This window comes from Myodes glareolus, chromosome 6 (assembly GCF_982192425.1).
Source record: "Myodes glareolus chromosome 6, mMyoGla1.1, whole genome shotgun sequence".
NCBI classification, from domain to species: Eukaryota; Metazoa; Chordata; class Mammalia; order Rodentia; family Cricetidae; genus Myodes; species Myodes glareolus.
This window is the reverse complement of record NC_142031.1, coordinates 65,790,524-65,801,290: the sequence shown is the minus strand read 5'-3', so window position 1 is coordinate 65,801,290 and position 10,767 is coordinate 65,790,524. Positions and strand designations below refer to the sequence as shown.

The following is a 10,767-nucleotide window of genomic DNA, read 5'->3' as shown; positions in this document are numbered from 1 at the left end:
TGCTGCTTTGTAAGATGGAGTCACTTAGGGCAAGGCACCCCAATAGCCTCTGTTCCACATAACTCCGAGCTGGGCCCAGCTTGAGTTCCACACATTCCCTCCTGCGCACCAAGTCACCCTCCAGAGCCCTGCTTCTGAAGCTCTGTAACAGGAACTTGGTCCTGCCTCCATCCTAGCCCACGAGGGAGCCATAGAAGGTTACCTGAGGGGAAAGTGACACCGTTCTGAGTGTTCTACACTGAGCTTTCCGGCCTGCTGCATCATCATGAGACACCAGGTACATGCCTTTTCTATTGGCTTTTGCAAATCCACGACTGCTCCTGGCTACAGCCCGGGCCAGCTGTGAAGGAAGTTACAGAGACACATGAAGAAATTTGAGGAAAGAGGCCGTCCTAGGGCAAACATGGACAGGTCTTTGCCTGCCTTTGCTAATGCACCAGTGTCTGTTACCAAGCTATTACCAAGCTCCATGACACACTCAACCCGGTCCAGTGGTGGGAGTGGAGTCCTACTTGGATGAAGCTCCTCCCACTACAGCCTTCTGCCAGGAAGGGTTGCTCCTCTAGGATCTTGATCTGGCCTGAAAGTCGTCAGGTGCCTAGTGTGTCGCAGGAGAATAAGGACTCAAGACCGAAACATCAAGATTAACAGGCAAGAGGCCAGTTTGCAGAGGAAGACAAGAAATCCTCCCCCACATAGATTTCATCAGAGGAACAAGCCAGAGAAACATGAGCGAAGTGGGTGTTTTGTAGACATTGTACAAAGGGTGCTGGGACATGCGGGCTCTTTCCTCATCTCATTCATTAGCCCACTCCAACTCTTACCTTTCTCCTTCTTAATAAACTGCCTCTATTTCTGTTTCTAACCACGTGTCCCTGGTGCAACGCTTTGTCTTGAAACACGAGAGCGTGGTATTGGGTACCCTCTCCACTCCATTTCAGCATGACACTCTGAGAGATGCTTTCTCTGACACTCTGGGCCTTCTCACTGCTTCTCTGGCCTCCATACTTAACTTAGAAGACATGCCTTCTTCTCCATTGCCTCTTCTCCTCAGGAAAACACTACCCCCCCCCCACGCCTCAACCCATGCTCAGCGGAAAGCCCTGTTCTTCCTGTACACACAACTCAAGCAGTTCTTTCTCTGAGAAATTCAGCCCGAAGTAACACAAAATAAACACTGCCTCCATCACTTGGAACAGTGCGGACCATCTCCTCAACCAGCTATAGACACTACATGCATGGCACATGGTTCATGGCTCCCTCCCCGTCTCAAGGACGATTGTGTAAGAAATGTGTGTAACACAGAGCTGAAGAGATGGTGTATTGGTTAAGAGCAAACATTTGTTCTTCCAGTAGACTCAGGTTTGATTCCCAGCACCCGCATGATGGTTCCCAGCTATCTGTAACTCCAGTTCCAGGGGATCTGATACCCTCTTCTAACTTCATTGGGCAGCAGGCATACAAGTGGTTCATATAGATACATACATGCGGGCAAAATACTCTCACATGAAATTTAAAAGGGAATAAATCTGATTTTAGAAATTTTTAAAGAAATATAAATGACTGGGGACTGGAGAGATGGCTCGGTGGTCAAGAGCACTGGCTGCTCTTCCAGAGGACCCGAGTTCAATTCCCAGTACCCACATGGCAGCTCACAACTGTCTGTAACTCCAGTTTCACGGGATCTGACACCTTTACACCAATGAACATAAAATAAAGTTAAATTATTAAAAAAAAGAAAAAATATAAATGACTATTCCATGTGTGGGGTACAAAGTCCTCACTTCTCCCGAATAGCTGTGTTCACCATCTGACATACCTAGGCCTGTCCTTGTAGTAGGAGGCCACTTGTTTGTTCCCAGCTGCTCAGACTCCCGAAATAACCACTCAGAAACTGTATAAATTAAATCACTGCTTGGCCTATTAGCTCTAGCTTCTTACTGGTGAGCTTTTATATCTTAATTTAACCCATTTCTATTAATCTGTGTATTGCCATGTAGCTGTGGCTTACCAGCAAGGTTCCGGCTCCTCTGTCCCTGGCATCTCTCTGACTCCACCTACTCTCTCTCTCTATATATATTTCTCTTCCAGCCTGGCTGTATTCTGTCAAGCTATTGGCTGAAAGCAGCTTCTTTGTTCAATAACTTAACCAATGAGAGCAACACATATACAGAAGGACTTCCACATCATGTCCTGGCCCCAATGTTCCCTCTGCCCCATCTCAATATATTCCTCTACACTGCGGGCACCAGGCCCACATGTCCTCCATCCTCCGTACCCTCAGTACCCAAGGCCATCTTCCCATCCACTCCGTGCAGGACTCCTGGCCTTCTTGCAACCAACCCACCAGTCATTCCTGGAATAGCCAGACAAATGGTTCCCCTAGCCTAGTTCCTCTTGTGATGCTGCTCAGTTTCCCAGACCAAGGCAGACATACTCCTACCCAAGGTCCTTGTGACCCGTCCCACAGCCTGACCTCCCTGTCACCTACTCTGGGTGACCTCTTGGCAGCTCCTGTTCTTCAATCACCTGAGCCTCCAACCTGACCTTTTCCTGCTTGCTAAATTTCTTCTCCCACTCTGCGGATCCCACCAAGCCTGGCTGTCTCCAAGGCCAAGCTCAGTTCTCAGCCACCTCATTTTCCTTCCAAACCTACCCAGCACCCGTGACCACACTCTCCCACATTCCCGTGGATGGATTACTTCACAGAATTAGACTGTCTAGAACCTCAGTGCATGTCATACAATTATGGGCACCTTCTGTCTGTGGGTTGCTAATTTCTGTACATTCCCAGATTCATGTGTTCTGTTGCCTGCTCAGATGAGAGCTGAGGGCATGTGGCAAAGTCCTTTAAGATGGGTGCTGCCATAGAACTGGCAACATTTGCCTAATATGTAAGTCTAGGCAGGGTCTTCCCTGTAGCTCAGTCAGATCTAGAGTTAAACTTCAGTTCAAAGACTGATGACCCCAGGGAAATCCCCAGGGAATTCCTGAGAGTCACCCTGGCTAGACTTCCAACTGAATAGATCCATTCTTGGGGAATTTAGTCCCCATGGTCATTTATTTTCCATGGCCAAAAGGATGTAACTGTGCATCCTTTGGGTCTTAGAGAAGAGCTGCTTCTCTGATTGACAGAAATTGCAACTTGAGCTTCAGCTGTGTGTCCCCCCCCCCCCCCACGACACTCTGCTTCGCAGAATACAGGCTAGAGCCAGGAAGCAGGGGCCAGGACCACTTTGTTTTTCTGCTGTGGAATAAAAGACCATGGATATCTTTTAAAGCCCACTCACACTGAAGGCATTGAGGCAATGGCCCCTGTACAACGTTAGGGTCAATGCCATTTACTGGCATCAGCTATGAAGCTCTTTCCAACAAGATCTTACCAAAAATCATCTTCAACAACTACAACATAATACGTAGTTCAGAAGGAGCCATGCAGCTAGCTGGAACGCAGCAGAGCTGGGCCGCCAGAGAACCAGGGTCATCCTTGAGACCAAATAGCTAGGTGAGGTGGGAGATTACAATTCCAGGTTGGTTCAGCAAGCCTGGGAAATGTTGGACCAGGGATCCAAGGGTGAGAGGCTAGTGGGCATCTTTGGGCATCCTGTCCCCAACAATGCCACTCTGCCTGCAGCAACCACTGGTCCAGGTAAACATCCTGTCTGGCTCCTGGCCTTGGAATGTGACCTTGAGCTCAGCAAATGCTTCCTGAGGGGTTGGTGAATAGCTGCAGACACCCCCCCCCCCTTTCTGAAAGTACCAGAGGAACCAAAACAAATTCCAAGTCACAATATGAGAATGAGTGGGGAATGCGGGAAGGGCTGGCAATTTGTCTGGGGCTTCCAGACGTTTACACTATTCATATTAATGAACTGGGAAAGGGTTCTTTTTATGCCAGTAATAACAAACATTTCCCCTTCTGTGTTCTCATGTAGCCCTAGCAAAAATCAAGCAAAGCCAGCATTGCGGTCCATTGTAGACTTAAATGAGGGAACTGGGGCCCAAAGACCACCAAGACTTCCCCTAGGTCCTTAGGTTAGCTAGGACCTGAGCTGGAACTTGAATCCGTGATGTGGGATTCCCCTCTGTGTGTTGTGAATACCACTGGTTAATAAAGAAACTGGTTTGGCCTGATAGGGTAGATAGATGGGGAAAGCTAAATTGAATGCTGGGAGAAAGGAGGCAGAGTGAGGGATAAGCCATGTAGCCCCTCCGGAGACAGAAGCCACAACTTTGCCCTGTAAGCCACAACCTTGTGGCAAATACACAGATTAATGGAGATGGGTTAATTTAAAGATATGAGTTAGCCAGAAATATGCTTAAGCTATTGGCCAAACAGTATTGCAAATGATAAGGTTTCGGTGTGATTATTTTGGGTCTGGGCTGCTGGGCAGCTGGGAAACAACGAAGCAGCCTCCTGTAGCAAATCGGGAGTTCTACTTTCTTTTCCAGGTCAGTGTGGCGGAATGACTTGGCCCATCCAAGGAGAGGCCTGATTCCCTTAAACCTTGCAATATGGATACAGCTGGATAAAGAGGCCAACTCCAGCATGGAAGAAGGGGTCAGGGTTGCCCAGCTATGCCTCTTGAATCTTCCAGGTGAAGGCTCGGTATCACAAGAATCAGGCTAGCCAGGTTATTAGCCCACAAGACTTGATACACAGCCTCTTCCCTGGCCATATGGCTTCGATTCTTTCCTACTGTTCCCACTCTTGGGAGCCTGGCGTGAGGTCTCTCCTTATTTCCCCTCAGAGGCCAGTTTGACCCAAGCATAGAGCTTTCTACAGAGGTGAAAGGGGGGCAGCCACAGACGACAGGCTTGCAAAAAAAAAAAAAAATTATCAGCTGATGGGTGTTATTCTTTGCTATCACTTTAAGAACTAACCATGCCCACCTCAGCCACTTCGACCCTCCCCTCACCGCCATCTCTCTCTCTCTCTCTCTCTCTCTCTCTCTCTCTCTCTTTTTCTCGCATGTGTGTGGGTGTGGGTGTGGGTGCGTGCACGCGCGTGTGTGTATGTGTGTGTGTATGTCTTTGTTTTATGTTTGTCTATATCTCCCTTTTTTAAGTAATAAATGTCTAGCTTTATGTATAGCCTTATGTCCATTTACTCTGCCGTTCACCGTATCCAGCCGCCTGACTCTGCCGCTCGCCCAGGGACCCAGTACTGCTCCGGCGGCAGCTTCTGCCTGGCTTGCAGGCTGCCCGGGCCATCATAACATATTCTTTTAAAAGAACAAAAGTGGGTGCCCTGAAAGCCAAAATACTTTCTACCATCTTCAGCAGAACGCATTGTGGTTTTGTACACACGCCTGTTTCCAAGGCTCATTGCTAGATGCTGATGACTCGCTTAGTGATTGCGGTCGTTTAGTAGATGGAAATTATACCAAGCTTGCTGGAGTCTTCAGGCCTTGCACTCTGCACCAAGATGCTGAGTATACCAGCTTCCATCTGGCAGATGGCCCTGCCACTGCAGTGCATACAGAAGTCGGGAGCATGCCCGCATCAACAGAAGCACAATTAATCAGTGCGATTGTTCCCCCTGCTGTGAACATGACACTTCCCCAGGTTTTTTTTTTTTGTTTTTTTAAGGACATCTTGAGGGAAGGATCTGATTTTGCATTTTCTGCAGCTTTCAAAACCATGTCAAGTGTGCAATATGCTTTCGTATTTTGACATCGGCCTCCCTGAAGATTGCTTCAGTGGTGAGCAAGGCAGCCTGCAGGGCAGGGAATCCCTTGTCTGTTCTCACAGTGCTGGGCATTGATTGGCAAGTGCTATGCCCCACAAGAAGCTGAAGATTATCCCCAATGGAACAGCCTCGTCTCTTTCTTCCCCTTCAGACAGCAACTCGCGATGTTTCCTTTCTGGACTGCAAGGAGGCCAAACAAGTTATCACACCCTCCCAGAAAAATAATAATGAGAAAAACCATCCCAGCCAGCCTGAGTCAGGAGGAACCATGGTGTTGTCTTGGAGTTAACTTATTCTGATGCATAACCTTCACCTATCTCCAAAGATTATAAAAAAAAAATTAACAAAAATCTAGTCTCTCACACTGCCACGGGCCTAAAGTAGAGCATCATGGGGTGGCTGCCTCCTTTCACCTCTGCAGAAAGCTCTACGCTTGGGTCAAATTGGCCTCTGAGGGAAAATGAGGAGAAACCTCACACCAGTCTCCCACGAGTGGGAACAGTAGGGAAGAATGGAAGCCATATGGCCAGGGAAGAGGCTGTGTATCAAGTCTTGTGGGCTAATAACCTGGCTAGCCTGGTTCTCTTGGGACCACACTTCCTCTGGAAGCTCTGGAATGGTCCCCCCTCCACCATCTTTCTTCCAACATCTGTCACTGCAGGCTGCTAGTGTCCCTGGCCTTGAAAGCATCACCCCAACCTCTCTCTGCCTCCTGCATCTGTCCTCAATTCAATCTCCCCCCTTTCTTTCATAAAAAGTCCATCATCCAGTGTGGGGCTCATAAAATATAGGATGGTCTCATCTCAAGAGATTTAAATAAATGACACAATAATTCTATTTCCAGATAAGGTACCAAGGGTGTGACTGGAATCTATCTTTTTGGGTGGGCATCATTCAACCCACTGCAGGGACATTCCTAGGTCCCAAGAATCAGATCTGATTTTTGGGGGAGCTGTTATTCTATCACAGGTTTTGATGCCCCCCCCCACAGCCTCTGGACTGGAGGGACTGTCAAGTCAGAGTTGAACTGTCCTAGCTTCTCTGCTCCCTTGGAGCCAGGCAAGGAGACATTTGAAGTGCCAACCACAGGATTACAACCATAGAGTCATGATTACTTACCCATGCCTGTCCACACGCGCCCTGAAAGACTTAGTGAGACAGGCTGAGAGTCAACCCAGACTCAAGATTCTGTTAAAAAGAGAGGGAGGGAGGGAGGGAGGGAGGGTTGAAATCATGACAACCCTGTATTATCGCCCTGAATCCTCAATCATTCTAACCATTTTCCAGCTGAAGACACAAGAGTTCAGTGAGTTTAAGTCACCTGATCTATTTGTTATAGCTAGTAAGGGATGGAATCAAAACATGGGCTCAGGTGGGTTATGGGAGGGTCTTGTCATTTGTCTTATATAAATCTTGCTGCTCTGAACTAGAAGAAAGCAACCAAGCCTGGAAAGAACTCAACGAGATTTACATCAGAAGGTCCTAGATCTACTGCAGGGTTGGTCTCGCCCTTCAAGGAAGGATTAGGACCGTACCACCCTTACAAAACTTTCTATCCACGTGCCCAGAGCAGGGTCACAGACATGTTATGGGCAGGCCAGGCTCTGCCAGGTCCAAAAGGGCTCAAGGGAAGGAGACAGACAGGAGATGGTCTTCACTGCTGGCTTCCCCCAGGACCGAGCAGGCAGCCCGGCAGCTCTCAAGCCTGCATTCTAAACCATGGTGCCAACTCCAATTTGGCATTATGACCCTGAAAGGAAACAGGGTAATCAAGCTGGGATGGCTCTGGCACAGGAAAACAGACAAAAGCAAACACTATGGGGAGTGCTCAGCAGGAAGGGAGAGCAGCTCAGGTCCTGGGCCACAGGGAGCCATGCTCCGGAAGTCTACAAGAGTATAGTGGCCCTGGGACTCAGGCACTGCCACCCATCCGTAAGAGAGGTGCTTGTTCCCAAGCCTCAGATCATCCATGCCCACCACACACCTTTGTGAAGCCCTATTTTTTTTTCTCCCAAGGTTTTTCCTGGGAGAACCTTACCTCTGGAATTTCAGTTCAGATCTTGCAGGGCAGGAAGCCACCCGGGCTCTTCCGGCATGGGTAACCCCAAAGCTCTCCACAACAGACCTGAGAGTTCCGCGGGGTGAGTATTGGGCATCACCACCTCTCTCCTATCCTGCTGAGCCACAACAGAGGCTCTTCTGCATCCTTAGACACTCAGGGCCATGTGTGGCCATGCCCAAGGCAGGTACCCAGAGTGCACCTGTCAGATGAGTGGGATGAAGAGCTGCAGGTCCTGAGTTCAAATTCCTAAAAGTGGAGAGGGGGTGACAGGAGGAAGGCAAAGCAGTGTTTAGGGCTGAGGAGCTTAAAAGAGGCCTGGCCTTTGACGTAAGACATAGACAGAGCTGGACCAGCCTCAGGCCTGACCTTGAACTTGAGACCCAAGTGTAAGGGCATAGAAAGAGAGGGACCAATGATTAGGAGACTCACTGGGTTCTGTGGTGGCTTCAGACAGTGACATTAGGAGGCAGAGGGCCAGGAATGGCTACCCAGTATGGTTGGCTGTTTGTGGACTTCAGGTCAGGGAAGGATTACCGAGTAAATTATAGATTAAAATTAAAATTTACCCCAGTCTAAGTATGTTCTAGATATTGTAAAGTACATACTTAGACCAAATATATATATATATATAACTAAGTTGGGGGTCCCTGTATATCTGTTTGCCAGATTTGGGGGCCTTATTTGGGCATCAGCCTGGTCTGAGAGATAGGGTAGCCTGCAGGTCCAATTCCAGTAAATTACCCTGAAACAAACCAACCCCCAGTGTCTTCTACAGAAAAACAAAATGCACGACTTCCTGAGAACACGCTATTGTCTGACGGTGGAAGTCTGCGATTTTTGAAGGAAAAAACAGTTTTCTTGAAAGGAAGCGTGAGTCACAGGCAAGCTGAACATGTTTCTCTGGCTTTTCAGAGTGAGCCGACCTGGGACCATTCTCATCGCCAACCCCACTGACCAAACCATTCTGACCACCAGCTCCATTGGTACCCGATATGAACCTCAGACTCCAGTGACCCCCAAGAGTCTCCAACCAACGAGCGCCTTAAGTCACAGGCCAGATTGGTATAAATAAAACCAAGGACCACTCTACAGAGGCAAAGAGTGTTCTGACCAGGCACCAATCCTGACCTGGGGGCACTGAGTGGGGAGAACCGTCTCAGCTAGCCTCCCCCTTATTATTTTAAGAAAATCATTGTGTCTTCTGCTCTCCATCCTGGTCCCCCTTCCTGCGCAGTGAGTATGAAGCAGCAGTGACAGCTGCCCAGCCTAGGTCCTGCATCTTCAAAGGGGTCACTGCTGGGAACTGGCAGAGGTGCCTGACTGAGCCAGGAGCCTCTGGCTGAGGTCCTTAGAGAGCCTGCTCCTAATGGCCTTAACAAGGCAGGCTTGCCTGCGTGTCCTCAACAAACTCATTAAGCAGACAAGGGATAGCGAAAAGCCGATATATTCAGTATGGCCACCATGGGAAGAGGTACCAGGCTTCCAATTTCTTTTAAGGACCTTTATTTCAATAGTCTGATAGCCAAAGGAAGAGAAGGAAGTGTCTCTAAAACAGCAGTTCTCAACCTATAGGTTGAGATCCCTTGTGGGGGGGCGGTCAAAAGACCTTTTTACAGGGGTCACCTAAGACCATTGGAAAACACAGATGCTTACATTAAAATTTATAAGGGTAGCAAAATTGCAGTTATGAAGTAACAACAAAAATAATTCTATGGGGGTGGAACAGCATGAGGAACTGTATTGAAGAGTCACATCATTAGGTGGGCTGAGAACCATCACTCTAGAATGTCTTCCTTCCTTCCAGGATGGTTATACTGCCATCCAGACTCCTCCCTCCTCCTTGCCCATTTCACTAACCTGCACACTAGCAAGAAGTCCAGGTTGCCCTGGCTTTATCCCCCCTGCTCACTGTCGCTCTCCATTCGACCGACATTGGCTCTCAGGGTTTCTCTTTCTGACTCTGCTGATCTTGTCGCTCCCAGAACGAGCAGTGTTTCTACATCTGCTGCTTGCCACCTTCCATAGACTGGGAATAAAAACCTCACATCGTACCACCATCAAGGACTCATTCGTAGACCTCAGCCCTGACTGAATCCAGCCCCCCCCACCCCCACCCCCACCCCCTTCTCAGTGCTCCTCACTGCTGTCTTAGGCTTCAGGTTTATGGTCCATCTCCTGACATAATGGGATTCACATATGTTATGACAGAGCCCCGCTGCTGAGGACACTTGGGACACCCAACAATGTTGAAGGGTCCAGGGTCCAGTGGAGCCTAGAGGAGCCAATAAAAAGTGAGGAGCTGGTTATTCAAGTGAACTCCTGGGAGCCATGTGGCCTGTGGGCTCCGAGACAGGCATGGATTCAGGGAAGGCTGGATGTGGACCCTTGTGGGGTGGTGGACGGGGGGGGGGGCTATCATCAGCTGGAACACCCCACTTCTCTGAAAGCTGTTGCAAAATAGAGGCAAGCAAGAGACGCTGGGGATCCTGTGAAACGAGGCAATCCAGCCACTCCCTGGAGATGGTGTAAGAAGGGGGACTATAGGTCAAGGAGTGACCTTTCTAGGCTGTGGTCAGACTTGCTTGCACAAAAGCGGGTCTCTCCTCCATCCTCAGGAGCCTAGGGGCTGTCTGGCTCCATTACATTCCAGGCATTCTTTGGGGTCCTGAAGGCTGAGGTATGAGTCTGGGGGAGGGAGAGGGCTTTGTGAGGCAGAGGAAGTATCTGACTGACCCACAGACCCCTTTGTTTGGCTGCCAGCCCCTTGGTGCCTTCTTCCTGTCTAGTCTAACTGACCATCTGGGGCTGTAATAGGGGGTGGGGGAGCACAGGGTCCCTGGGGCCCCTGTCCTCTGGTTACCCTGCAGGCATAGAGCCCTCTAACTGGGAGGTTCAGGACAAAGCTAATGATCCTCCAGCATGTGTCTTCCACCCCAAGAATCAGCACGTGGTCCTGGAAAAGAACTTGAACCCAGGGTCAGCCGTGTTGGCTTAAATCCCACCGGTTTTAAAT

At 49.1% G+C, this 10,767-nt stretch overlaps 1 long non-coding RNA gene across 1 annotated transcript; it reads right to left on the bottom strand.

The window, feature by feature from the left end:
• Nucleotides 1-445: 445 nt before the first annotated feature.
• On the bottom strand, nucleotides 446-7,996 carry LOC146894281 (uncharacterized). The gene is made up of 3 exons (XR_015002338.2): nucleotides 7,731-7,996; nucleotides 6,812-6,880; nucleotides 446-5,872 (listed from the first exon to the last, which is right to left on the bottom strand). It is a non-coding gene; the product is annotated as an uncharacterized LOC146894281 (long non-coding RNA).
• Between the last annotated feature and the right edge of the window lie 2,771 nt (nucleotides 7,997-10,767).